Here is a 26,398-nt window from a genome sequence, read left to right as displayed (position 1 = left end):
CATTTTATAGTGGACTTGCAACAAAAGAATGATTAAATGCGTGATTAACATCATGTAAGCATGGTTCATTCCAGTTTCCTGACAAGATACCAAATCCTCTGAGTTTTATGTGAGAAGTAATCCCAAGATCCAATGTCAGAGTAATTCCCCCAAGACAGCTTAAATATTTATCATTCTTTCTTAAATCAAGTAATCTCTTAGGTTTGTTTGGATTCTATTTCTGCAGATATACATATCAATATTCATCTATCAAAAATCTATCTCTTTACACAGGCACATACACACATATATAGATACACATACATATATTTTCCCCCCCTTGGAATGCCCTAAAGGGTTGTTGAATGCCTGCTGTTTGTTTCTGTTCATAGTACTCTAATGAAATACATTTTAAGAAGTGTGCATGGTTGACAAATTATATCTTTTGGGAAAGTCTAAACTGGGAAAAAACATGAGGGGGGAGAGACGTTTATTATGATTACTAGACTGGAATCTCAGTAGGCTAGGATTATTGTAAGTAAAATTGATTTTGTCCATGATTTGATTTTAATCTAGTTTCACAGAATCATATTCTACAAGGAACAGATATTTAATTTAGTACATTATGATGAAAAGGCTTCAATTCAAAGAAGTTTAATGCATTTGATGCAATAAAAGCGCTGATTATTAGGTTTTTAAAAATAGTTAGTCCTTATTATTTTATTACCATTCACATAATTTTTGTGCTTATAATATTTATATTAAATGTAGAAAATATTTTAGCCTCTTGTGCTGGTACTCAGGCTGATTGCCTCTATAAAATGCAGCACTTTAGGAAGGAATAAATAGGATTTTAAATTTGCTGCACGGTTTGTTTTGTTTTGTTTTGTTTTGTTTTGTTTTGTTTGATCTGGAGATTTTCAGAGAAACCACTTGCCATAGAATGAGTTGGAGCTGTCTGCTTACCAGCTACAGTTGTAAACAAGACTCTATGGAAACCAATCTCCTGTAATTTTCCAGTCTACTGTTTTCCAATATCAAGGAGTTAGAACACTTGGCAATTTTGAAGTTGCTGCTCAACAGAGGTCTCTAGCACTTTAACAGTTGGGACCAGATGGGACTATTTTCTGAAGTTAAAACCAAGGCCAAGAGAACTATCCAAGCAAAGGAAAGAGACAAAAGGAGAAATTTAGGGAGTGGCATATCATATTTTTTTTAATTGAATAATTTGTGCCAAAATGTTCTTGCACTCTCTTCATTCTCCTATAGGTCTTGATGCATATAAAAATCGTGTCGATTCATCACATTACCTGTAGCTCTGCAACTTATTTGTAGTACCGTAGTCCCCCTTTATCCATGGTTTCACTTTCTGTGGTCAACTGCAGCCTGGAAGTAGACGATCCTCTTTCTGACTTCATGTCAGAAGGTCAGTAGTAGCCTAATGCTACATCACAATGCCTATGTCAGTCACCTCACTTCATCTCATCAGGTGGATATTTTATGATCGCACATCACCACAAGAAGGGTGAATGCAGTACAGTAAGATATTTTGAGAGAGAGATACCACATTCATATAACTTTTATTATAGTATATTGTTACAATTGTTCTATTATATTATTAGTTATTGTCATTAATATCTTGCTGTGCATAATTTATAAATTAAACTTTACCATAGGTAAGTATGTATAGGAACAAAACATAGTATATATAGGGTTTAGTAGTATCCACAGTTTGAGGCATCCACTGAGGGTCTTGGAACATATCCAGAGACTGCTATATATTTTTGAGTTGCAATGAATACAAAGAGTATTCACATTTTTAAAGTTGTGTTTTCCTTTTTTTGTAAAAAAATGATTAAAATCATCTTTTAGCTCTATATCATTAACATCCTTTACAAACATTTTGTTATATTAAATCACAAAGTCACATCAAAATGGCCATATGCATGCAGCATGCATTTTATTGTTGCTTTTAAGGTGAAGAGTTAAATAATACCTGAGACCTAATGGGAGAAACAGCAGTGTGGTATGGAGAAAGGAGGGTGACCATTGGCAGATAGTAATAGCTTTTTTGCTTTGGAAAGCTTAAGTTCTATAAGCCTCAGTTTCATTTAGTAAGCGAAATGGAACCTTAATAATACCTACCTACAAGAGTTACTGTATGTGTTAAAATTATGCAAAGTAGTTAAAGCACCTCCCCAAACTGAGCGCTTAGTTGGCCCTTAATAAATGGTGGCTGCTTCTTCTGATATTTATGCTTCCTGACTCCCTTGTGGTTAGATGGTCTCTTGTGAATAGTACACAGTGAATTGTGGGCAGAAGTGAGGTTTATTCTTGCTGGGCTGGAGCGTGTAATTGCTCATGTAAGATTGTCCAGACTCTTTATTTCTCTCTACCATGGCAACCAGCAATGTTACAGGTAGTAGTTGTTCCATCAACTAAGATCCGAAAGTGAGTAGGACACAAAGCAGAGCCTCTAGCTGATCTGTGATGATCATGTAATATGTGTGAGGAATAAACATTTTTTATTTGCTTTAAACTACTAACCTTTGTGGGTTATTTACTGCAGCATACCTACCCCATTTTGATTTACATAACCTTTAGATAGATGTAGAGTAAAATACCAACATTATTCTAGTTCTTTGAAGCTATTTACCACTAAGCACATTCTGTCCTGGATTAGGAAACTTTAATGCATGTGCTTTAGATTGCTTCTCTTCTTTTTTAAAAGAAAAGTGATGAATATATGCTGTTGTTCTCAAACACATTAGAAAAGACCGAATTTACATCAGTTTAATTAAGCTGACACATGTTTAAGTAATTTCTCCAAAATTGTTTTAGGACACCAATTCACTCCCAATACTTCTGATTTCACAATAATTTTGCAATTCACTAGATTGCTGAATGAAATATATCTGTATACAGTTTTGACAGTTTTAAAAAAATGGAATAGTTTAAGGCCAGTACTCCAGATGTTGTAAGGAGCACACAATTGTTCATAGTTCCTGATGATGATCTTTTTCTTCCTTTTCAACATATATCTGCCTCTGCAAATGTGAGCTAACAGTATACAATGTGCAATATGCAGTCATACAGTAAAATGGCAGGAGATGTGCTTGCCTTTTATATTATCTAAGATGGTTAACATTGTGAAAAAAATCTCGCATCCTCTGCAAATTTCTCCCTCACCAGTCTTGGGAACTGCAAAGAAGGCTTTTCTTTTGTCAGATGGCTGTAGCATGTTTGCACCAATTCTGATAAACACTGGAATTTTTCCTGCAATATGTTGAGGAATTGGGGCACAGGTCATAAGCTTGAATGTGTGTTGTGTTTTTCTGTTTCTTTGTTTTTGCGTTTTAATCTATCTATCTAATCTCTCCAATTTCTTGTCTATGTTTCACTATCTGTTTGGGGCAAATAAGATTGATAGTGGTACCTTGGATTCCTGTCACTAGTGGCCTGCTGAAATAGCACAAGACACATCACCCACGCTGAAGCAGGGGAGCATGCCTTCGGCCTGTCTTATCAGTAATCTTTGACTTCCACCAGCTGGAACTGCTGGAGTGCCTCACTCAGCCTCCTCCTCCCTCCTGGAGATTCAGGAGTGATGAGAATTCCTGCCTTCCTCCCTGCAAGTCCTGCACTGAGATTACATCAGTTCATTTAGCTGGAGCTTTTCAGACACTCGTTGGCAGGAATTGATTTCCTTATTTTGGTCCCTTTGCTTTTGGACTCTGCTCAAAAGACAGATTCAAGGAAGTGGATTCTACCTTTACCAGGTCTGTTTCAGATAATTACCTGAAAATGTTAGAAAATGTAAGCCAGGAGGGAGGTTGTTTTTCTTTATCTGTAAACCCACTAAGAACGTGTGTATAATGCACTTTTCTTCTTGGGAGTTTGTTGAGAGGCAAGAGGTAGGAAGGGAAATGAAAAAGTTAATTGATTTGCCTTTCAAACTATTTCATTAGAAAGTTTCTAAAAGATCAAAGGTTCTGAAATAACAATAAAAAGTAAATTGAAAGAAATATAGCATGTGTTTTTAAACCAATCTTTTCTTCATCAGTCATCATGTCATTTCAAATACATTTCCTGCCAGTTTTCAAACCATATCCCCTTTGCATACGAATATAGCAATTATTTTATACCCATGCTAGGTATATATAAAAATTATCATTAATGCATTGTTCCTGATCTCAACGACCTTGCAGTTCAATGGGTATTAGTTTTCCTGCTCATTTGACTACCCCGTAACTGATCTGCAAAGGTCTTTGTGGAAGTAGTCAAGGGAGCAGAAAAACTAGTATCTGTTGCTAACTGTTGTACCTCTGGGCTGCTTAACCTAGGAGAATGGAAACAATGTAGATACTAGGGGGACAAAGTCACTGTTTGAAGGGGAAGCTTTTACCTTTAGTTTCTGTTTTTACTGCTACTAGACAAATACTAGGCAATATTTTTTTCGTATTTCACCTGACATAATCCAACTTCACATGAGTACAAAAACTAATTAAATTAAAAAAAAATCATTTGACTTCTCAGCTATGCAAGATGTAGCTTTATTTGGTTCTATAGTGATGATAATGATGATGATGATAGTAACAATAATAAAATAATAGTATAAGCCAGATCTTATTTGCCAAATGGGTTGCTCTTCCTTCCTCCCCAAAGATTTCATACAGGAGCATTCGAGTATAAATGATCATAAATTTTTTTTAATGTTTATTTATTTTTGAGCGAGAGAGAGAACACAAGCGGGGAAGGGCAGAGAGAGAGGGAGACACAGTATCTGAAGCAGGCTCTATCCAGGCTCTGAGCTGGGAGCACAGAGCCCAACTTGGGGCTCCAACTCATGAACCATGAGATCATGACCTGAGCCAAAGTCGGATGCTTAACCAACTAGGCCACCCAGGCACCCCATAGTGTAAATGATCTTAAAGGAAGCCTTTATAGAATAGACACTAGAGAAGGTTCATATACTCTAATCCATGAGGAATCGTGGAAGGAAAATCCAATCCACATCATCCAGGAAATGATTCAAGAATGGACAGAATCAAGAAATTATTTTTGATGTTCTACTTGGATTTGAGTCCATGAATGTTGCTCTCAGAGTGATTTAGAGGAAGCAATTTGGGGATAGAGGAGGAAATGGGAAACAAAAAGGCTGATTTGAATATCATCATATTCCCATTATATGGTGATAATTGTCAGGATTGTGGTGATGGTGGTAAGAATGGAGATGAAGAGATGTGTGAAAGAGCCATTTCAAAACAAAAGACAAGTAATATCCAGGCCTTAGAGAGTGATTAGATATGACAGGTGAGCAAAAAGAATCTAAAGCATTTATTATTTGTGAAGTGACATAGCAGACAAAAAACAGATGAAAACCAAAAAACAAAACAGGTATTTGTGGTTGTAAAGATCCTAGGTTTGAAGTTTAGCTTTCCACTTCTGTGAGAGCTTGGAGAAATTACCTAACTTTTCAGGACTTTGATTTCCTCTTGGGGAAACTGGGCTGTTGTAAAAATCACACGGAATAAAGCGTGGGAAAAATCCACTACCTGTGGTCTCCTTTGTTCCTCTGGAGTGCCAAGCAGTGCTCAGGCATTTTGTGCACATGACCTCTTGAAATCCTTCCAGAAAAAATGCTGAGGAAGTTTGCCTTTCATTATGACTTATTAAGCGTGAGGGTCAAATGATGTGAATAGCCTGCTCTGTCTTAGTTTATTCAGGCTGCTATGATAAAATACCACAGATTGGGTGGTTTACACACAGAAGAAATTTATTGCTCACAGTTCTGGAGGCTGGAAGTCCAAGATCGGGGTGGCAGCATGGTTGGGTGAGTGCCCTCTTCTGATCATAGTTTTCCTTGTATCCTCACATTGGATAAAGGAGGCTAGCGGGTTCTTTTGGGTGTCATCTGTCAAAGCACTAATCCCTTTCATGAGGACTCTGTCCTGTCCTGATCTCCTCCCAAAGGTCACCTAATGCCATTGTCTTTAGAGATTAGGATTTCAACAGATAACATTTGGGGAGGGATACGAACATTCAGGCTGTAGCATCACATGGATAAAGAGTAGCACCATTAGAATTTCTATGTAGGTCTCTCTGAATTCAGCGCCATATTCCTGTTACACAGCAGGCACTCAGTAATGGGATTTGTCCTCTTTGCAAAGCGTTTGTTATACTTTTTTAAAAAAAGTTTTAAAGAGGTGTATTTGTTTTTGAGAAAGAGAGACAGAGCACAAGTGGGGGAGGGGAAGGAAGAGAAGAAGACACAGAATCTGAAGCAGGCTCCAGGCTCTGAGCTGTCAGTACAGAGCCTGACCCGGGGGTGGGGGTGGGGGTCTCAGACCCACAAACCATGAAATCATGACTTGAGCCGATGTAGGACACTTAACCGACTGAGCCACCCAGGCGCCCATCGTTTGTTATACTTTTTGAACGTACAATAAAAGCAGTGGGCCTTCACCCCAGCAGGAAAAATGAACGTACATAAGCAGGAAATGTTGGTGTTATGGATGCTCTTAAAGCACTAGAAGCCTCTGAGAAGCTGATAGTTTCGAAGTTAATTTTTATAAAATTGAAAAGTAAGTTAGAAAAGAGGAGCAATGCTAGAAATACATTTCCTCCTTCCAAACGGTTTCTTCTGTTAAGCCTCTGTTTGATTAGGCAAATGTTGAGTAGCTTTGGTATTGTCTTTAAAGGATAGACAGTTAGAACCACAAGTACCTGGATTCTCTTCCCAAGACTACACTCATTCCTCTCATTCAGGCCTCCGCTTAACTGTCAGAGGCCCTCTTTGACCGACTGGATTATCTACTGTCACCCCACAACTTTTTGCCTTTTTTTTCTTTATAACATTTGAAATTACTTGACAGTATACTCCAGTTTTATTTAAAATTTTTTTTCCCATCTTCCCACTGGAATATAAGATTCGTGAGGTCTCAGACTTTGTTTTGCTCACTCCTTGTCTTCAGCACCTAGGACAATGGTGGCAAATAGGTAATAAATGTCTACTGTGTACGTGAATGGAGGAGTTTCTAGGTAGTAGACAGTTACAGGTGAACAACAGTAAAATTGTGCTTGCTGTTTGCAAATAATAGAGGAGGACAGAATAGGAAGGAGAGGACAGAGTTGTTCTGGAACTTTTGGTTCAGGGTACTTGAGTGACCCTGTGAGAGCTCAGACTCACCTGGGGAATAGCTGTATAAAGAGAGGAAGAAGATAACAGCGTGCTGTTGGGTGCACTTGGAATATCCTAACTTATGTTGTGCTAATCTCCTAACATTTCCTTTACATACCTTTTACTCAATACATGTTGAAAGACCCCTTTAAAAAATTACACCTAAAAACAAGCAGTATACATGTGTTTACAATTATTAGAAAGCTGTCATATATTTGCAGGTTATCTGTATCCAGTTAGTTTCAGGATGTGGGCTTCCCTGTACCAGATGATGTCTTCATCTCTAGATAAAAGCCTTTCTAAATGTGTGTTAATGTATAGAAAACTATTAATACAATTATTTGTTATTCTTTGAGGGTCAGAGGTGAGCCACTTAGTGTTGCTATTTAACATTGATCATAGGCATGCTGTTATTGCTATTTAAGAGTCCCCACGCGCTTCAAAGTATAAAAGTCTGTTTGCTTTCATTTATAGTAATACTTCTGTGGTAGGAGGAAAAGTATGTATAGTTATAAGTTCAGTTACAGCTCCTGGTGTATCGGTAGCAGTGTCCTAGACAGGACCATGGCCCTGACGAGGGCAATGCAGTGAAAAATGAGGATCATGCTGAGTACAATGGAAACTTAAAATGAGATTGGGTTTAAATTCACTGCTGGGACTTGCACACTTGGCACAGAAGAACATGGGGTCACTATTGTAAGATAAGATGCATTCAATCATAGCCTTCAGGGAAGCTAAGATACTGGTTTTATGGCTGTTGTTTAAATGCCTAGAACTTTCTTGGATATGTGGATATACATACATATATATATATATATATATATATATATATATATACACATATATATATACACACACACACACACACACACACATATATACTTTGACACACAAACACATAGATATATGTGTATTTTGAATATATAAGCTTTATTTGTATAATTGGCATTATTCATTTTCCAATAACATTATTTTCGACAATGTTTGATTAAAAAAGAAAATATCAGATAATGTAAAATGTAAGGATTTAGAAATAATGATTCCTTATGATTTTAAAAGCGATTGTTAAGGCATGTTACTATTTCAAAGTAAGAAAGAAAAAAAAGAACACTGCATTTTATTCATGGACTTATTATGTGCCATGTGTATTGTTTGGCCATTTTTTTCTTTTTTTGATGGCAATACTGTTTAAGCTCAGAGCTAATATAAAAGCTAAGTGTCATCTCTATTTTTAGAGGAAAGGACACAAATGTAAGACATTCAGTAATGTGCCTATTATTAAATTGGTAGTCATTGGTAGAGTCATAACAGATTTTTCTGACTTCAAAGTATGTCTTTATTATTGCTGGGCTTATCCATTTTTTTCCCCTCTTTCCACAAAAATATTGTTAACGGGTTTTGTTTTTTATTGTCTGTTTTTCTTAACATGTAATTTAGGAAAAGGCATTATAGAAAAAGCCTAATTCAATTCTGGGAATACATGAAAATCTCTCAAACACAGCAAATACATGGTTAAAAGGTCTGGATTAAATACATTTCTACTTTTGATGGCCAACTATTGTGCTGATGATCTATTACCTTATTGTAAGATGCACACTTGATTATTTCCAAGCGTTCTCATGCTGAGAATTTCATATCCTCTCAGTTATTTCCCTAGATCAGTTGTCAATGGATAAAAAATTGGTTTGAGTCTTAGAAGGAATGGCTAATTAAAAAACTACTGTGCTTACTTTGGATTTCTGTCATTTATTTATTCAACAGATACGTGATGGATAGTTACCTGTGTAGATACTGTGCCAGAACTTGTCCTGATCTTTATAGAGCCTAAGGGTTTCTATAAGAGTTGAGAACACAAAACTCTGACAGATAATATAAAGAAGAGAAGTAGGTATATGGGGTCCACCTGTAATAACCCAAAAGACACTTGCCCCATGTTAAAGAGTATATAGATGTTACTCAACCCTTGCCAGTTGTTGCCATGTAATGACATAGCTCGGCATTGCCTATAGTGTAATTTTTTTTAGGAGAACAACAAATTCCCAGATTTTTGTATGAAACCATTCATGTTTAAATATTGACTGTTTTTGTTGTTTTTGGTGTTGTATAATTATGTTCAGAACAAGTACATTCAGCCTATAGCCAGCACTTTGAAATGTATTATTTATAGAGATTGTAAATCGCTATGAAAGATTTTTTACCAATAGATAGTTAGTTCCTAGAGGACTGAGGTTATCTTTGCATTTGTAGAGTTTAGGAGACAATATAAGTTAATAGTTGCTTTATAAGAAGAGAAATATTAATTTAGGAAGCAATTGGTGATACCTGGTAAGTGGGAATTAAGCCTGTGACCAAGATGGAAAGAAAATATGTATGAGTACCTATTATTATAGGTATCTTGAGTTGGTAATGCCATTTAGTGATCCAAATCAATGTTGTTAGAATTATCTATTTTATAAATGAAGAAGATAACATAATTAAATAAGGTGAATGGGGTTTCATCCTGCAAAAATTATGTTTAAAATGATTGGAATCTTGAGTCAAATATACCTGACTTCAAATTCTGGTGATTTCGAATTACAGTCTTGTAGTGCATTGTGTAAGATATTTACTTTTTTATTTTTATTTAATTATTTAATTATTTAATTTACATCCTAGTTAGCATATAGTGCAATAATGATTTCAGCAACAGAGTCCAGTGATTTATTCCCTATGTATAACACCCAGTGCTCCTCTCAACAAGTATCTTCCTTAATGCCCTTATCCATTTAGCCCATCCCCCGCCCACAACTCCTACAGCAAACCTCAGTTTTTCTCTATATGTAAGAGTCTCTTATGTTTTGTCCCCCTCCCTGTTTTTTATATTTGTTTCCTTCCCTTTTGTTCATCTGTTTTGTATCTCAAATTCCACATATGAGTGAAGTCATATGATATGTGTCTTTTTCTTACTAATTTCACTTAGCATAATACCCTCTAGTTCCATCCACATTGCTGCAAATGAAAAGATTTCATTCTTTTTGATTGCCAAGCAATAACTCCATTGCATATATATATATATATATATATATATGTATATACACACACACCGTGTGTGTGTGTGTGTGTGTGTGTGTGTGTGTGTGTGTGTGTGTATATATATATATACACCACATTGTCTTTATCCACTCATCTGTTGATGGACCTTTGGGTTCTTTCTATACTTTGGCTATTGTTGAAAGTGCTGCTATAAACACTTTGGGGTTCATGGGGTGCATTGTGATGCCTGTGCCCCTTTGAAACAGAACATCTGTATCCTTTGGATAAATACCTAGTAGTGCAATTGCAGGGTTGTAGAGTAGTTCTATTTTTAACTTTTTTTTAAATTTTTTTTTTATTTTTTTTTTATTTTTGGGACAGAGAGAGACAGAGCATGAATGGGGGAGGGGCAGAGAGAGAGGGAGACACAGAATCGGAAACAGGCTCCAGGCTCTGAGCCATCAGCCCAGAGCCCGACGCGGGGCTCGAACTCACGGACCGTGAGATCGTGACCTGGCTGAAGTCGGACGCTTAACCGACTGCGCCACCCAGGCGCCCCTCTATTTTTAACTTTTTGAGGAACCTCTATACTGTTTTCCAGAGTGGCTGCCCCAGTTTGCATTCCCAACAGCAATGCAAAAGAGATCCTTTTTCTCTGTAATCCTCACTAAAGCCTGTTGTTGCCTGAGTTGTTAATTTTAATCATTCTGACTGGTGTAAGGTGGTATCTCATTGTGGTTTTGATTTGTATGTCCCTAATGAAGAGTGATGTTGAGCATCTTTTCACGTGTCTATTTGCCATCTGGATGTCTTCTTTGGAGAAGTGTCTATTCATGTCTTTTGCCCATTTCTTCACTGGATTATTTGTTTTTTGAGTGTTGAGTTTAATAATTTCTTCATAGATTTTTGGATACTAGCCCTTTATCTGATATGTCATTTGCAAATATCTTCTCCCAATCTGTTGGTTGCCTTTTAGTTTTGCTGAATGTTTCTTTCGCTGTGCAGAAGCTTTTTATTTTGATCAGGTCCCAATAGTTCATTTTTGTTTTTATTTCCCTTGCCTCCAGAGACATGTTGAGTAAGAAGTTTCTGCAACTGAGGTCAAAGGGGTTTTTGTCTGCTTTCTCCTCTAAGATTTTGATGGCTTCGTCTTACATTTAGGTCTTTCATACATTTTGAGTTTATTTTTGTGTAAGAAAGTGGTCCACGTTCATTTTTATGCATGTTGCTGTCCAGTTTTCCCAACATCATTTGTTGAAGAGACTGTCTTTATTCCATTTGATATTCTTTCTTGTTTTGTCAAAGATTATTGGCCATATGTTTGTGGGTCGGTCCATTTCTGGGTTCTCTATTCTGTTCCATCGATCTAAGTGTCTGTTTTTGTGCTAGTACCATACTGTCTTGATTACAACTTGGTAATACATCTTGAAGCCCAGGATTGTGATGTCTCCTGCTTTGGTTTTCTTTTTCAGGATGGCTTTGCTTATTTGGGGTCTTTTCTTGTTCCATACATTTTAAGATTGTTTTGGCTCTGTGGAGAATATTGGTGTTATTTTGATAGGGATTGCATTAAATATGTAGATTGCTTTGGATAGTATTGACATTTTTGTTCTTCCAATCCATGAACATGGAATATTTTTCCATTTTTTTGTGTCTTCTTCAATTTATTTCATAAGCTTTCTATAGTTCTCAGTGTATCGATTTTTCACCTCTTTGGTTAGGTTTATTTCTAGGGATTTTATGGTTTTTGATGCGATTGTAATGGGATTTATTTCTTCATTTCTCTTTCTGTTGCTTCAGAAAGTGTATAGAAATGCAACTGATTTCTGTGCATTGATTTTTTTTATTAACTTGTTTTATTTTTTATTTTTTAAAATTTACATCCAAATTAGTTAGCATATAGTGCAACAATGATTTCAGGAGGAGATACCTTAGTGCCCCTTACCCATTTAGCCCATCCCTTCTACCATAACCCCTCCCATAACCCTCTCAGTTTGTTCTCCATATTTATGAGTCTCTTCTGTTTTGTCCCCCTCCCTGTTTTTATATTATTTTTGTTTCCTTTCCCTTGTGTTCATCTGTTTTGTCTCTTAAAGTCCTCATATGAGTGAAGTCATATGATTTTTGTCTTTCTCTGACTAATTTCACTTAGCATAATACCCTCCAGTTCCATCCACATAGTTGCAAATGGCAAGATTTCATTCTTTTTTATTGCTGAGTAATACTCCATTGTGTGTGTGTGTGTGTGTGTGTGTGTGTGTGTGTGTGTGTGTGTGTGTATACACCACATCTTTATCCATTCATCTATCGAGGGACATTTGGGCTCTTTCCATACTTTGGCTATTGTTGATAGTGCTGCTATAAACATGGGGGTGCATGTGTCCCTTCGAAACAGCACACCTGTATCCCATGGATAAATGCCTAGTAGTGCAATTGCTGGGTTGTAGGGTAGTTCTATTTTTAGTTTTTTGAGGAACCTCCATACTGTTTTCCAGAGTGGGTGCACCAGTTTGCATTCCCACCAACAATGCAAAAGAGATCCTCTTGCTCTGCATCCTCGCCAACATCTCTTGTTGCCTGAGTTGTTACTGTTAGCCATTCTGACAAGTGTAAGGTGGTATCTCATTGTGGTTTTGATTTGTATTTCTCTGATGATGAGTGATGTGGAGCATTTTTTCATGTGTCAATTGGCCATCTGGATGTCTTCTTTGAAGAAGTTTCTATTCATGTCTTTTGCCCATTTCTTCACTGGATTATTTGTTTTTTGGGTGTTGAGTTTGATAAGTTCTTTATGGATTTTGAATACTAATCCTTTATCTGATATATCATTTGCAAATATCTTCTCCCATTCTCTAGGTAGCCTTTTAGTTTTGCTGATTGTTTCCTTCGCTGTGCAGAGCTTTTTATTTTGATGAGGTCTCAGTAGTTTGTTTTTGCTTTTGTTTCCCTTGCCTCCAGAGACATGGTGAGTAAGAAGTTGCTGCGGGCAAGATCAAAGAGGTTTTTGCCTGCTTTCTCCTTGAGGATTTTGATGGCTTCCTGTCTTACATTGAGGTCTTTCATCCATTTTGAGTTTATTTTTGTGTATGGTGTAAGAAAGTGGTCTAGGTTCATTCTTCTGCATGTCGCTGTCCAGTTTTCCCACCACCACTTGCTGAAGAGACTGTCTTTATTCCATTGGATATTCTTTCCTGTTTGTGAAAGATTAGATGGCCATACTTTTGTGGGTCCATTTCTGTGGTCTCTATTCTGTTCCATTGATCAGAGTGTCTGCTCTTGTGCCAGTACCATACTGCCTTGATGGTTACAGCTTTGTAGTATAGCTTGAAGTCTGGAATTGTGATGCCTCCTGCTTTGGTTTTCTTTTTCAAGATTGCTTTGGCTATTCGGGGTCTTTTCTGGTTCCATACAAATTTTAGGATTATGTGTTCTAGCTCTGTGAAGGATGCTGGTGTTACTTTGATCGGGATTACATTGAATATGTAGATTGCTTTGGGTGGTATTGACATTTTAACAACATTTGTTCTTCCTATGCAAGAGCATGGAAGCTTTTTCCATTTTTTTGGTGTCTTCTTCAGTATCTTTCATATCTTTCATAAGCTTTCTATAGTTTTCAGCATATATAGGTTTTTCACCTCTTTGGTTAGATTTATTCCTAGATATTTTATGTTTTTTTGTGCAACCGTAAATGGGATTGATTCCTTGATTTCTCTTTCTGTCGCTTCATTGTTGGTGTATAGGAATGCAACCAATTTCTGTGCATTGATTTCATATACTGCAACTTTGCTGAATTCATGAATCAGTTCTAGCAGTTTTTTGGTGGAATCTTTTGGGTTTTCCATATAGAGTATCATGTCATCTGTGAAGAGTGAAAGTTTGACCTCCTCCTGGCTGATTTGGATGACTTTTATTTCTTTGTGTTGTCTGATTGCTGAGGCTAAGACTTCCAATACTATGTTGAAAAACAGTGGTGAGAGTGGACATCCCTGTCTTGTTCCTGATCTTAGGGGGAAAGCTCTCAGTTTTTCCCCACTGAGGATGATATTAGTGTTGGGTCGTTCATATATGGCTTTTATGATCTCGAAGTATGCTCCTTCTATCTCTACTTTCTTGAGAGTTTTTATCAAGAAACGTTGCTGTATTTTGTTAGATGCTTTCTCTGCATCTGAGAGAATCATATGGTTCTTGTCCTTTCTTTTATTGATGTGATGAATCACGTTAATTGTTTTGCGGATATTGAACCTGCCCTGCATCCCAGGTACAAATCTCACTTGGTCATGGTGAATAAATTTTTTTTAATGTATTGTTGGATCCAGTTGGCTAATATCTTGTTGAGGATTTTTGCATCCATGTTCATCAGGGAAATTGGTCTATAGTTCTCCTTTTTAGTGGGGTCTCTGTTTTTAGAATCAAGGTAATGCTGATTTCATAGAAAGAGTTTGGAAGTTTTCCTTCCATTTCTATTTTTTGGAACAGCTTCAAGAAAATAGGTGTTAACTCTTCCTTAAATATTTGGTAGAATTCCCCAGGAAAGCCATCAGGCCCTGGACTCTTGGTTTTTGGCAGATTTTTGATTACTAATTCGATTTCCTTACTGGTTATAGGTCTGTTCAAATTTTCTATTTCTTCCTGTTTCAGTTTTCGTAGTGTATATGTTTCTAGGAATTTTTCCATTTCTTCCAGATTACCCATTTTATTGGCATATAATTGCTCATAATATTCTCTTATTATTGTTTGTATTTTTGCAGTATTGGTTGTGATCTCTCCTCTTTCATTCTTGATTTTATGTATTTGGGTCCTTTTCTTTTTCTTCCTGATCAAACTGGCTAGTGGTTTATCAATTTTGTTAATTCTTTCAAAGAACCAGCTTCTGGTTTCATTGATCTGTTCTACTGTTTTCTTGGTTTCGATAACATTAATTTCTGCTCTAATCTTTATTATTTCCTGTCTTCTGCTGGTTTTGGGTTTTATTTGCTGTTCTTTCTCCAGCTCCTTAAGGTGTAAGGTTAGGTTGTGTATCTGAGATCTTTCTTCCTTCTTTAGGAAGGCCTGGATTGCTATATACTTTCCTCTTATGACCGCCTTTGATGCGTTCCAGAGGTTTGGGGTTGTGGTGTTATCATTTTCATTGACTTCCATATACTTTTTAATTTCTTCTTCAACTTCTTGGTTAGCCCATTTATTCTTAAATAGCATGTTCTTTAGTCTTCAAGTATTTATTACCTTTCCAAACTTTTTCTTGTGGTTGATTTCGAATTTCATAGCATTGTGGTCTGAAAATATGCATGGTAAGATTTCGATATTTTTGTACTTACTTAGGGCTGATTTGTGTCCCAGTATGTGGTCTATTCTGGAGAACGTTCCATGTGCACTGGAGAAGAATGTATATTCTGCTGCTTTAGGATGAATTGTTCCGAATATATCTGTTAAGTCCATCTGGTCCAATGTGTCATTCAAAGCCATTGTTTCCTTGTTGATTTTTTGATTAGGTGATCTGTCCATTGCTGTGAGTGGGATGTTGAAGTCTCCTACTATTATGGTATTACTATCGATGAGTTTCTTTATGTTTGTGATTAATTGATCTATATATTTGGGTGCTTTCACATTTGGCACATAAATGTTTACAATTGTTAGGTCTTCTTTGTGGATAGACCCCTTGATTATGATATAATGCACTTCTGCATCTCTTGATACAGTCTTTATTTTAAAGTCTAGATTGTCTGATATAAGTATGGCTACTCTGGCTTTCTTTTGTTGACCATTAGCATGATAGATGGTTCTCCATCCCCTTATTTTCAATCTGAAGGTGTCTTTAGGTCTAAAGTGGGTCTCTTGTAAACAGCATATATATGGGTCTTGTTTTCTTATCCATTCTGTTACCCTGTGTCTTTTGATTGGAGCATTGAGTCCATTGACGTTTAGAGTGAGTACTGAAAGATATGAATTTATTGCCATTATGATGCTTGTAGAGTTGGAATTTCTGTTGGCATTCTCTGGTCCTTTCTAATCTTTTGTTGCTTTTGGTATTCATATATATATATATATATATATATATATATATATATATATATATGTATATATATATATATCTTCTCCCCTCAGAGAGTCCCCCTTATACTTTCTTGCAGTGCTGGTTTAGTGGTCACAAACTCTTTTAATTTTTGTTTGTCTGGAAAACTTTTTATCTCTCCTTCTATTTTGAATGGCAGCCTTGCTGGATAAAGAATTCTTGGCTGCATATTTTTCTCATTAAGCACATTGAATTTATCTTGCCACTCTTTCTGGTGTGCCAAGTTTCTATGGATAGGTCTGCTGCAGACCTGATCTGTCTTCCCTTGTAGGTTAGGGACTTGTTTCCCTTGCTGCTTTCATGATTCTCTCCTTGCCTGAGAATTTTGTGAATTTGAGTATGATATGCCTTGTTGATGGTCGGTTTTTGTTGAATCTAATGGGGGTCCTCTGTGCTTCCTGGATTTTGATGTCTGTGTCTTTCCCCCGGTTAGGAAAGTTTTCCGCTACGATTTGCTCACATAACCTTTGTACTCCTATTTCTCTCTCTTCCTTTCCTGGGACCCCTATGATTCTGATGTTCCTTTTTAATGAGTCACTGATTTCTCTAATTCTTAAATTATGCTCTTTTGCCTTCATCTCCCTGTTTTTTTCTGCTTCATTATTCTCTATGTTTGTCCTCTATAGCGCTGATTCTCTGTTCTGCCTCATCCATCCTTGCTGCCGCTGCATGCATCCATGATTGCAGCTCACTTATAGCATTTTTAATTTCATTCTGACTAGTTTCTACTTCTTTTATCTCTGCAGAAAAGGATTCTAATCTATTTTTGACTCCAGCTAGTATTCTTATTATCGTGATTCTAAATTCTGGTTCAGACATCTTGATTGTATTTGTGTTGATTAAATTCCTGGCTGTCGTTTCTGTGTGCTCTTTCTTTTAGGGTTAATTCCTTCATTTTGACATTTTGAAGGGAGAAAAGGAATTAATGATATAGAAAAATTAAAATTAAAAATATTAAACTAAGAAATTAAAAACACAGACACAAAAATTGAATAAATGATGCTAGATCCTAGGTGTGTTCCGGTCTGGGTGTTGAAAGTGGTTTAACAGATTAGAGAAAAAAAAGGGGGGGGGGAAGAAAATCGTTTGAGAATTTGAAAAAAATGAATACACTGAAGTAGACTAAAATTAGATGATGGGAGTAAAATAGAATTTGAAAAAAACTTACACAAAAGTAAAGAATATAGTAGGAAAAAATTAAAGAAAAATATTTTTAATAAAAATTAAAAATAATGAATTTTTTCTCTTTCTGTATTCAAGAAAGAGAAAAGAAACAAAAAGAAAAAGAACTCGTTTGAAAATTTGGAAAAGTGAATACACTGTAATAGACTAAAATAAAATGATGGAAGTAAAATATAATTTGAAAACATTTACATAAAAGCAAATAAAATATAGTAAAAAAATTAAATAAAAATATTTTTAATAGAAATTGAAAGTAAAAATGAAGTTTTTCACTTCCTGCATTCAAGAAAAGAAAAGAAACATAAAAAAAGAAAGAAGAAAAATAAATAAAACAAGGAAATTGTTTGAAAATTTGAAAAGGTGAATACACTGAAGTAGACTAAAATAGAATGATGGAAGTAAGATAGAATTTGAAAAAAATTACACAAAAGTAAAAAATATAGTAAAAAAATTAAAAGTATTTTTAATAAAAATTGAAAATAAAAATGATTTTTTTCTCTTTCTATATTCAAGAAAAAGAATAGTATAAAAGAGAAAAATAAGAAAAAAAATTGAATAGACGGACCTGCCAACAGATTGAAATAGGACTGAAATTATTTCGTTTTCTCCTAGAAGTCAGACTATGTAGCGCTTTATAGTCTATAAACTAAGTAGGCGGTGAGACTTGTGTTCTTGAAGAGCGAGGTTGGCCCAGTTGGGGGGGCTTAGTGTAACGGCTCCATTTTCCACTAGATGGCGCTGCTAGCTTACTGGGATGGTATGTTGCAGCCCTCGTAGGTGCGTATATGCCTATGCGGGTGCGGTGAAAATGCCATCACCCAGCTACCCCAGTCTCTAGTATGGGAGCTCTGTTGTCTCTGATCAGTAATCACTGATTACTGACGCACCTGTCCTCTGTCTTCAGCTGTCTGTGACCAAGCCCCAGGCAGTACCTCTCTCCCGAGTTCTGTCTCAGATGAGGCTATTTTCCCTGACCCCTTACTTCTGAAGGACTGTGGCTTTGACTCGTTCTACCCCTCTGTGGGAGGGTCTTACCCAGCAATGGATGAATGAGCAATGGCTGAATGTCGGCTGCACCCAGGAATGCTTGCTGGACCTTGCTGCTGCCGGTGCCCCGAGACTGTAGCCAGGTGCCTGCCCGTCCCAGAAAAAGTTCACGAGATAGTGTAGCAGCAGCGTTTCAGGGATTATGGAAAATCACAACACAAATCTGGCACCAGGCTTCACACGACATTCTTCCAACACCAGCAAATGTAGCCATTTTCTGGGGTCGGCTGGGACCAAGTGGCTTCAACAGCCTCTACCAAATGTCCTTCCAGCAGTGGAACTGCTTTTCCCCATGTGCTCCGAAAACCTCCTGGACCCCACTCTATTCCTGGGGAGTCGCCCTTCTCACCAAAGCACCACCAGGTATCGAGCTGCAGAATTCCAGACTTTGTGCTCCACTTGTTTACAGTCTTAATGGAATTTAAACCTTTCTCCTTTCTCCCTTTTTAGTTTAGTCCCTGCGGCTGTTTCCAATTTTCCACTTTCTCTCCAGCTGCTTTTGGGGAGGGGTGCTTTTCTCGTATTCTCCCCACCCTCAGTCTCCATCCTTTCTCTACCTGCAAAGCGGCTCCCTGCCTACTGCTGTTTTCTCTCTCCCCAAGTTCACCTCTCCACCCCACATACCCGCTAAATTCTGTGGTTCAGGTTGTGCATATTGTTGTGTTAATCCTCCAGTCAGTTTTCTAGGTGTGTAGGATGGTTTAGTGTTGGTCTGGCTGTATTTCATGGACGCAAGACACACAAAAAACTTCCATGCTGTTCTGCCATCTTGGTTCCTCCCCTGCCCATTGATTTTATATCTTGCAATTTTGCTGAATTCATGGATCAGTTCTAACAGTTTTTTGGTGGGATCTTTTGGGTTTTCCATATAGAATATCATGTTGTCTGCAAAGAGTGAAAGTTTGACTTCCTCCTTGCTGATTTGGATGCCTTTTATTCCTTTGTGTTGTCTGATTGCTGAGGCTAGTACTTCTAATACTATGTTGAATGACAGTGGTGAGAGTGGACATCCCTGTCTTGTTCCTGACCTTAGGGGGAAAGCTCTCAGTTTTTCCCCATTGGGGTTGATATTAATGGTGGGTCTTTCAGATATGGCTTTTATGATCTTGGGGTATGCTCCTTCTATCTCTACTTTCTTGAGAGTTTTTATCAAGAAAGGATGCTGTATTTTGTCAAATGCTTTCTCTGCATCTTTTGAGAGGATCACGTGGTTGTTGTCCTTTCTTTTATTGATGTGATATATCACATTGATTGCTTTGTGGATATTGATCCAGCCCTGCATCCCAGGTATAAATCCTACTTGGTTGTGGTGAATAATTTTTTAATGTTTTGTTGGATCTGGTTGGCTCTTGTTGAGGATTTTTGAGTCCATGTTTATGAGGGAAATTGGTCTATAGTTCTCCTTTTTGTTCTCTTTTAGTTCTCTTCTCTGTCTTGTTTTGGAATCAAGGTAATGCTGGCCTTATAGAAAGAGTTTGGAAGTTTTCCTTCCATTTCTATTTTTTTGGAAAAGCTTTAAGAGAATAGGTGTTAACTGTTCCTTAAATGTTTGGTAGAATTCCACCAGAAAGCCATCCAGCCCTAGACTCTTGTTTTTTGGCAGATTTTTGATTACTAATTCAATTTCTTTGCTGGTTATGGGTCTGTTCAAATTTTCTATTTCTTCCTGTTTTGGTTTTGATAGTTTATATATTTCTAGGAATTTGTCCATTTCTTCCAAATTGCCCATTTTATTGGCATATAATTGCTCATAATATTCTCTTATTATTGTTTGTATTTCTGCAGTGTTGGTTGTGATCTCTTTCTTTCTTGATTTTATTTATTTGGGTCCTTTTCCTTTTTCTTTTTGATCAAACTGGCTAGGGGTTTATTGGTTTTGTTAATTCTTTCAAAGAATCAGTTCCTGCTTTCATTGATCTGTTCTACTGTTTTTTTTTTTTTTTTTGTTTGTTTGTTTGTTTTTCGTTTTGATGGCATTGATTTCTACTCTAATCTTTATTATTTCCCACGTTCTTCTGGTTTTGGGTTTTATTTTCTGTTCTTTTTCCAGCTTTTTAAGTGTAAGGTTAGGTTGTGTATCTGAGACCTTTCTTCCGTCTTTAGAAAGGCCTGGATTGCTATATACTTTCCTTTTGTGACCGCCTTTGCTTCATGCCAGAGGTTTTGGACTGTTGTGTTATCATTTTCGTTGGCTTCCATGTTCTTTTTAATTTCCTCTTTAACTTCTTGGTTAGCCCATTCATTCTTTACTAGGATGTTCTTTACTTTCCAAGTATTTGTTGTCTTTCCATTTTTTTTTCTTGTGGTTGATTTCAAGTTTCATAGCATTGTGGTCTGAAAATATGCACGGTATGATCTCGATCTTTTTGTACTTGTTGAGAGCTGATTTGTGTCCCAGTATATGATCTGTTCTGGAGAATGTTTAATGTGCACTTGAGAAGAATGTTATTTTACTGCTTTAGGATGAAGTGTTCTGAATACGTGTGTTAAGTCCATTGATCCAGTGTGTCATCCAAAGTCATTGTTTCCTTGTTGATTTTCTGCTTAAATTATCTGTGCATTTCTCTAAGTGGGATGTTGAAGTCCCCTACTATTATGGAATTGTGAATGAGTTTCTTTATGTTTGTGATTAATGGATTTATGTAATTGTTTGATTCTCATTGGGGGCATAACTGTTTACAATGATTAGGTCATCTTGGTGGATACACCCCTTAATTATGATATAATGCCCTTCTTCATCTCTTGTTAGTCTTCATTTTAAAGTCTAGATTGTCTTATATAAGTATGGCTACTCTGGCTTTCTTTTGGTGACCATTATCATGATAAATCGTTTTCCATTACCTCACTTTCAATCTGATGGTGTCTAGAGGTCTAAAATGGGTGTCTTGTAAACAGTATGTAGATGGGTCTTTTTTTATCCATTCTGTTACCCTATGTGTTTTGACTGGAGCATTTACTCCATTGACATTTAGAGCAAGTACCAAAAGATATGAATTTATTGCCATTGTGTTGCCTGTAGAGTTGAAGTTTCTGTTGGTGTTCTCTGCTCCTTCCTAGTCTTTCTTTATTTTGGTCCTTTGTTGTGTTTTGTCTTTTCTCCCTTCAAAGAGTCCCCCTTAAAATTTCTTGCGTGGCTGGTTTAGTGTTCATGAACTCCTTTAGTTTTTGTTTGACTTTATCTCTCCTTCTATTTTGAATGACAGTCTTGCTGGATAAAGAATTCTTGGCTGCATATTTTTCCAATTCAGCACATTGAATATATCCTCCCACTCCTTTCTGGCCTGCCATGTTTCTGTGGATAAGTTGGCTGTGAACCTGATCTTGTGGGTTAAGGACTTATTTTCCCTTGCTGCTTTCATGACTCTTCCCTTGTCTGTGTATTTTGTGAATTTGACTGTGATATGCCTTGTTGATGGCCAGGTTTTGTTGACTCTAATGGGAGTTCTCTTTGCTTCCATTGATTTTAGTGTCTGTCTTTCCTCTTTCCCCAGGTTAGCAAGGTTTTCTGCTATGATTTTCTCACATAATCCTTCAAACTCTTTTTTTGTTTCTTCATTTTCTGGGACCCCTATGATTCAGATGTTATTCCTTTTTAACGAGTCATTGAATTCTCTAATTCTTATATCGTGCTCTTTTGCCTTAGTTCCCCTCTTTTTTTCCTGCCTCATTATTCTCCATAATTTGTCTTGTATATCTCTGATTTGCTGCTCTGCTTCATCCATCCTTGCCGCCGTGGCATCCATTCGAGATTGCATATCAGTTATAGCATTTTTAATTTTGTCCTGGATAGATTTTACTTCTTTTATCTCCACAGAAAGGGATTCTATGCTTTTTTCAACCCCTGCTAGTATTCTTATTATCCTGATTCTAGATTCTGGTTCAGCTATATTTCTTGTATGTGTATCGATTAAGCCCCTGGCTGTCATTTCTTCCTGTTCTTTCTTGTGGGATGAATTCCTTTGTTTCATCATTTTGGAAGAAAAAAGAATTAACAAAATAAAAAATTACAATTAAAAAATTTAGGATAACACACAAAAAATCAACTAAAGGGTGCTAGATCCTAGATGTGTTTTGGTCTGGTTGTTGAAATAAGCTTGATACAATAGAGAAAAAAGGGAAAGAAAAGAAAAAAAAAAGGAAAAAAAGTAGGAAAACATCTGAAAATTAAAAAAAAATTAATAGAATAAAATGAACGTACAAAAGTAAAATAGAATTTAAAAATTTAGAAAATAATATAGTGGAAAATTACAGAAAAATATTTTTTATAAAAACGGAAAATAAAAATATTTTTTTCTCTTTCTGTATTCAAAAATAAAAGAAAAAGAAAAATACATTTGAATAGATGGTCCATGAACAGAATGAAATATGATAGAAATTACATCCAGTTTCCCCTAGAAGTTAAATATGCAGCACTTTATAGTCTGTAAACTAAGTAGGAGGAGAGACTTGTGGTGTTCTTCTAGAGCGGGGTTGGTATAGTTGGACATTGTGACTACGTTCTCCACTAGATAGCAATGCTTAGTTCACTGGGGTGGATCTCTGTGGCCTGTGTACATGTGTATGTGCATGCACAGGAGAGGTGAAAATGGTGTCACCCAGCTACTCAGTCTCTAGCATCAGAACTCTGCTCTTGCAAACTGACAATCAAGCACCCCTCCTTTGTCTCCAGTTTCTGTTCAACACTCCCACTTATGTGCCATCCACGACCAAGCTGTCAGGCTTCCAGGCAGCACCTTCCTCCCAAATTTTATCTCAGATGGGGTTGTGTTTCCAAACACCTGACTTCTGAGTGCCCTGTGGTTTGATCCACTCCAACCCTCTGGGGGAGGGTTTCGTCAAACTATGGCCAGGTGCCAGCCTGCACCCAGGAACATTTGCATGACCACGTTGTTACAGATGCCCAGAGACTGTGGCAGGGTGCCAGCATGCCCCAGAAAAAGTTCATATGATCATGTAGCACCAGTGTTTCAGGGATGATGGTAAATCACAACATACATCTGGCACCAGACTTCTCTGCCCGCTAATGTCCTTGTTCTAACACCAGCAAACGTGACTGTTTGCCTGTGGGACCTTTGCCTGTGGGGAGGCTGCACAACCTTTACCAAATGTCCTCTCAGCAGGGGAACCACCTCTCCCTGTGTGGCCTGAGACCCCCTCGGACCTCACTGTCTGCTCCTAGGGATTCGCCCTTCCCACCAGAGCACCGCCATGTATAGAGCTGCGGATTTTCAGACTCTGTGCTCCCTGTTTATAGAGTCCTAGTGGTATTTTAACCCTCTCCTTTCTCCTTTCTTCTTTCTTCTTTCTCCTTTCTCTCTAAGTCCCTTATGGGTATTTCCACTCTTTCTCTTTCTCTCTAGCTGCTTTCAGCAGGAGTGCTTTCCTTGTACTCTCCCCGTCTCCATCCTCTCTCCACAAGCAAAAACATCTCCATACCCTCTGCAGCTTCTCTCTGCCCCCCTGTTCACCTCTCCATACTGTGTACCTGCCGAGTTATGTGGCTCAGGTTATGAAGATTGTTGTGTTAATCCTCAGATCAATTTTCTAGGTGTGCAAGATGGTTTGGTGTTGATCTGGCTGCATTTCAGGGGTGAGAGAAGCAGAAAATTTCCATACTGCTCTGCCATCTTGGGTCTCCAGCACTGTGTAAAATATTTAACGTCAATGATCCTCAATTTTCTGATATATACAGAGAACATAATGAAAACTCTATAAAGCTTCTGTGATCTTATTTGAGATAATATATATGATATTCTTTGAAGGGTGTGTGATATCTAGTTGGTTTTTAATGAATGGTAGATAACATTATAGCTGTTGTTTTGTGCTTAAAATCTGTTCTCTGTCTGCTATACTCTGAGGGCAAAGGTTCCCAAACAGTATATCAATAGTATTGACTTTTAGGAAAGCAGAGACAGTGGCTTGTTAACTTTCTACACATTTGGTTATTTCTAAGTTACTATGCCAGTGGTCCCAAAGGCCACCAAGACTATACCCATTCATCTCTGTGGATACAGAATCAACTTTAGGATACAAAATCAACTTTAGCATCTCTCTCAAAAGCTCCAGTCGTCCAGATTTAGGCTGGCCAGTTAATATCATTCAGCAACGAAGTAGCCATTCTTCTAAGGAAAATATACACTGAATCATGGATTTCAACCTGGAGAACACGTTCAGATTTCTTGATGTAGCTTTTTCAAGTCCCTGGTATTCCTCCCTGGTATGCCAGGGAGAAACATCAAGTAGCTTCACCCTTAATTGAGAGCCACTGGTTTTCAAAGAAGCTGACATTCAACTAGAAATGTTAAAAAGATAAGAATACCCATTTCATGGTGATGATTTATATATTTTTAATTAAATATCTATATTGTCATGAATCTGAGAATATATGATGAATAGCATAGTAATATAGTTACAGAATAAATAGTCATTCATCTTTATATCTTACACTCTTTGCATAGTATATATAAAATGTTGCCTACATCATAGTGCTGGCTTAAAAGCTTGGATTGAATCTGCTCTTCCTGTCTTTGTGATAGTGTGGATGATGATGATAATGATGATGATGATGATGATGATGATGATGATGATAAAGCATCCACTCACACTCATGGAGTACCAGGCCCTATATAAAGTGCTTTACATGTAGTAATCCCATATAATCCTGTTATCCATATAATTACTAAGGTGCAATTTTCACCTGCATTTAACAGAGAATTAAATGAATGGAGAGATTAATTGGTCAAGGTTTATACAGTATTATAGAGCCATGATGTAAACCCAGGCATTCTGACTCTAGAACATGGGCTCATGGTTTTATGCTTTGTTGTCCCTCATGAAGAACAAGGAACTGAAAGGGTAGGGGTCTTCCTTAAATAATTCCCCTAAGATACATTTCTACCAAGAAAGCTTGTTTATCATCTGTAATGTTGGACCTCTGTCCCTTCCTTTAGTGAATATAATTATTAGTGAATAACTGGCTGTGCATCTTACTGGGAATTCAAACACAGACTAGAATAGATGTAGCAATCAGATCCAGAAATAATCACATTTTTGTTAATTAGACTCTTAGTGCTGTTTTTTTAAGTGCCATCCATTCTTCTAAACAAATAAGTACTTGTCTCTTAAATAAGTAAATTGCAGCCCTGGCCTCATTTACTACATTAACACCTATGAGAATTGATAAGACCTCTTTTAAATATCCTAATATCTTGTGGTTCTCCTTTAAAAATTTTTTTTTCAACGTTTATTTATTTTTGGGACAGAGAGAGACAGAGCATGAACAGGGGAGGGGCAGAGAGAGAGGGAGACACAGAATCGGAAACAGGCTCCAGGCTCTGAGCCATCAGCCCAGAGCCCGACGCGGGGCTCGAACTCACGGACCGCGAGATCGTGACCTGGCTGAAGTCAGACGCTTAACCGACTGCGCCACCCAGGCGCCCCTCTCCTTTTAAAATAATAGCACTCAGTTTTGTAGATTCCACTTTAGTACGGCCATGCATTTTGCATTTCCTAAAATATGCTATTTATGTATTCTGTAACTGCTTGCACTGTTTCTGTGTAGATTTTTTTTTCATAAAATATGACCCCTCTTACCACCCCCCCCCCGCCCATGTCTAGAATTCATAATTCCCTTTGAATATGACAAAAATCCTAGGGGAAGTACTGTGCTTTTAAAGACAGTGAATATAGATTGGATGACTACTGATTCTGCCCACACAACCTGTTGAGATATACACGTATTTATTTTAAAATCTCAGCAAATATATCAGAATTTTCAGAAAAATAATTTGATATTTGTAAACTGTTTGGAACTTCTTAGAGTTCATTTTGACCAATGTTTCCTATAGCAACTATTATTCTTATATTTAGTGTTTCAGCAAACGTACTGTAATAACATGAAAGATGTCAAAGCAAATAATATTTTTTAG

The 26,398-nt window shown here is 37.0% G+C and overlaps 1 protein-coding gene and 1 long non-coding RNA gene across 11 annotated transcripts in view; one reads left to right on the top strand and one right to left on the bottom strand.

The window, feature by feature from the left end:
- LOC123598469 overlaps window positions 1-4,745 on the bottom strand; it is a 131,746-nt gene extending 127,001 nt beyond the window's left edge. Inside the window, exon 1 of the long non-coding RNA XR_006712619.1 lies at window positions 1,290-4,745. This is a non-coding gene — a long non-coding RNA (uncharacterized LOC123598469). The remainder of the gene's footprint in view (window positions 1-1,289) is intronic.
- Window positions 1-26,398, top strand: part of PCDH9 (protocadherin 9) — a 929,325-nt gene that overhangs the window by 168,516 nt on the left and 734,411 nt on the right. The window lies entirely within an intron of this gene.

Source organism: Leopardus geoffroyi, chromosome A1 (genome assembly GCF_018350155.1).
Source record: "Leopardus geoffroyi isolate Oge1 chromosome A1, O.geoffroyi_Oge1_pat1.0, whole genome shotgun sequence".
In the NCBI taxonomy this organism is placed as follows: domain Eukaryota; kingdom Metazoa; phylum Chordata; class Mammalia; order Carnivora; family Felidae; genus Leopardus; species Leopardus geoffroyi.
Note: the sequence above shows the minus strand (reverse complement) of the source record. Positions and strands in the feature narration are given on the sequence as shown.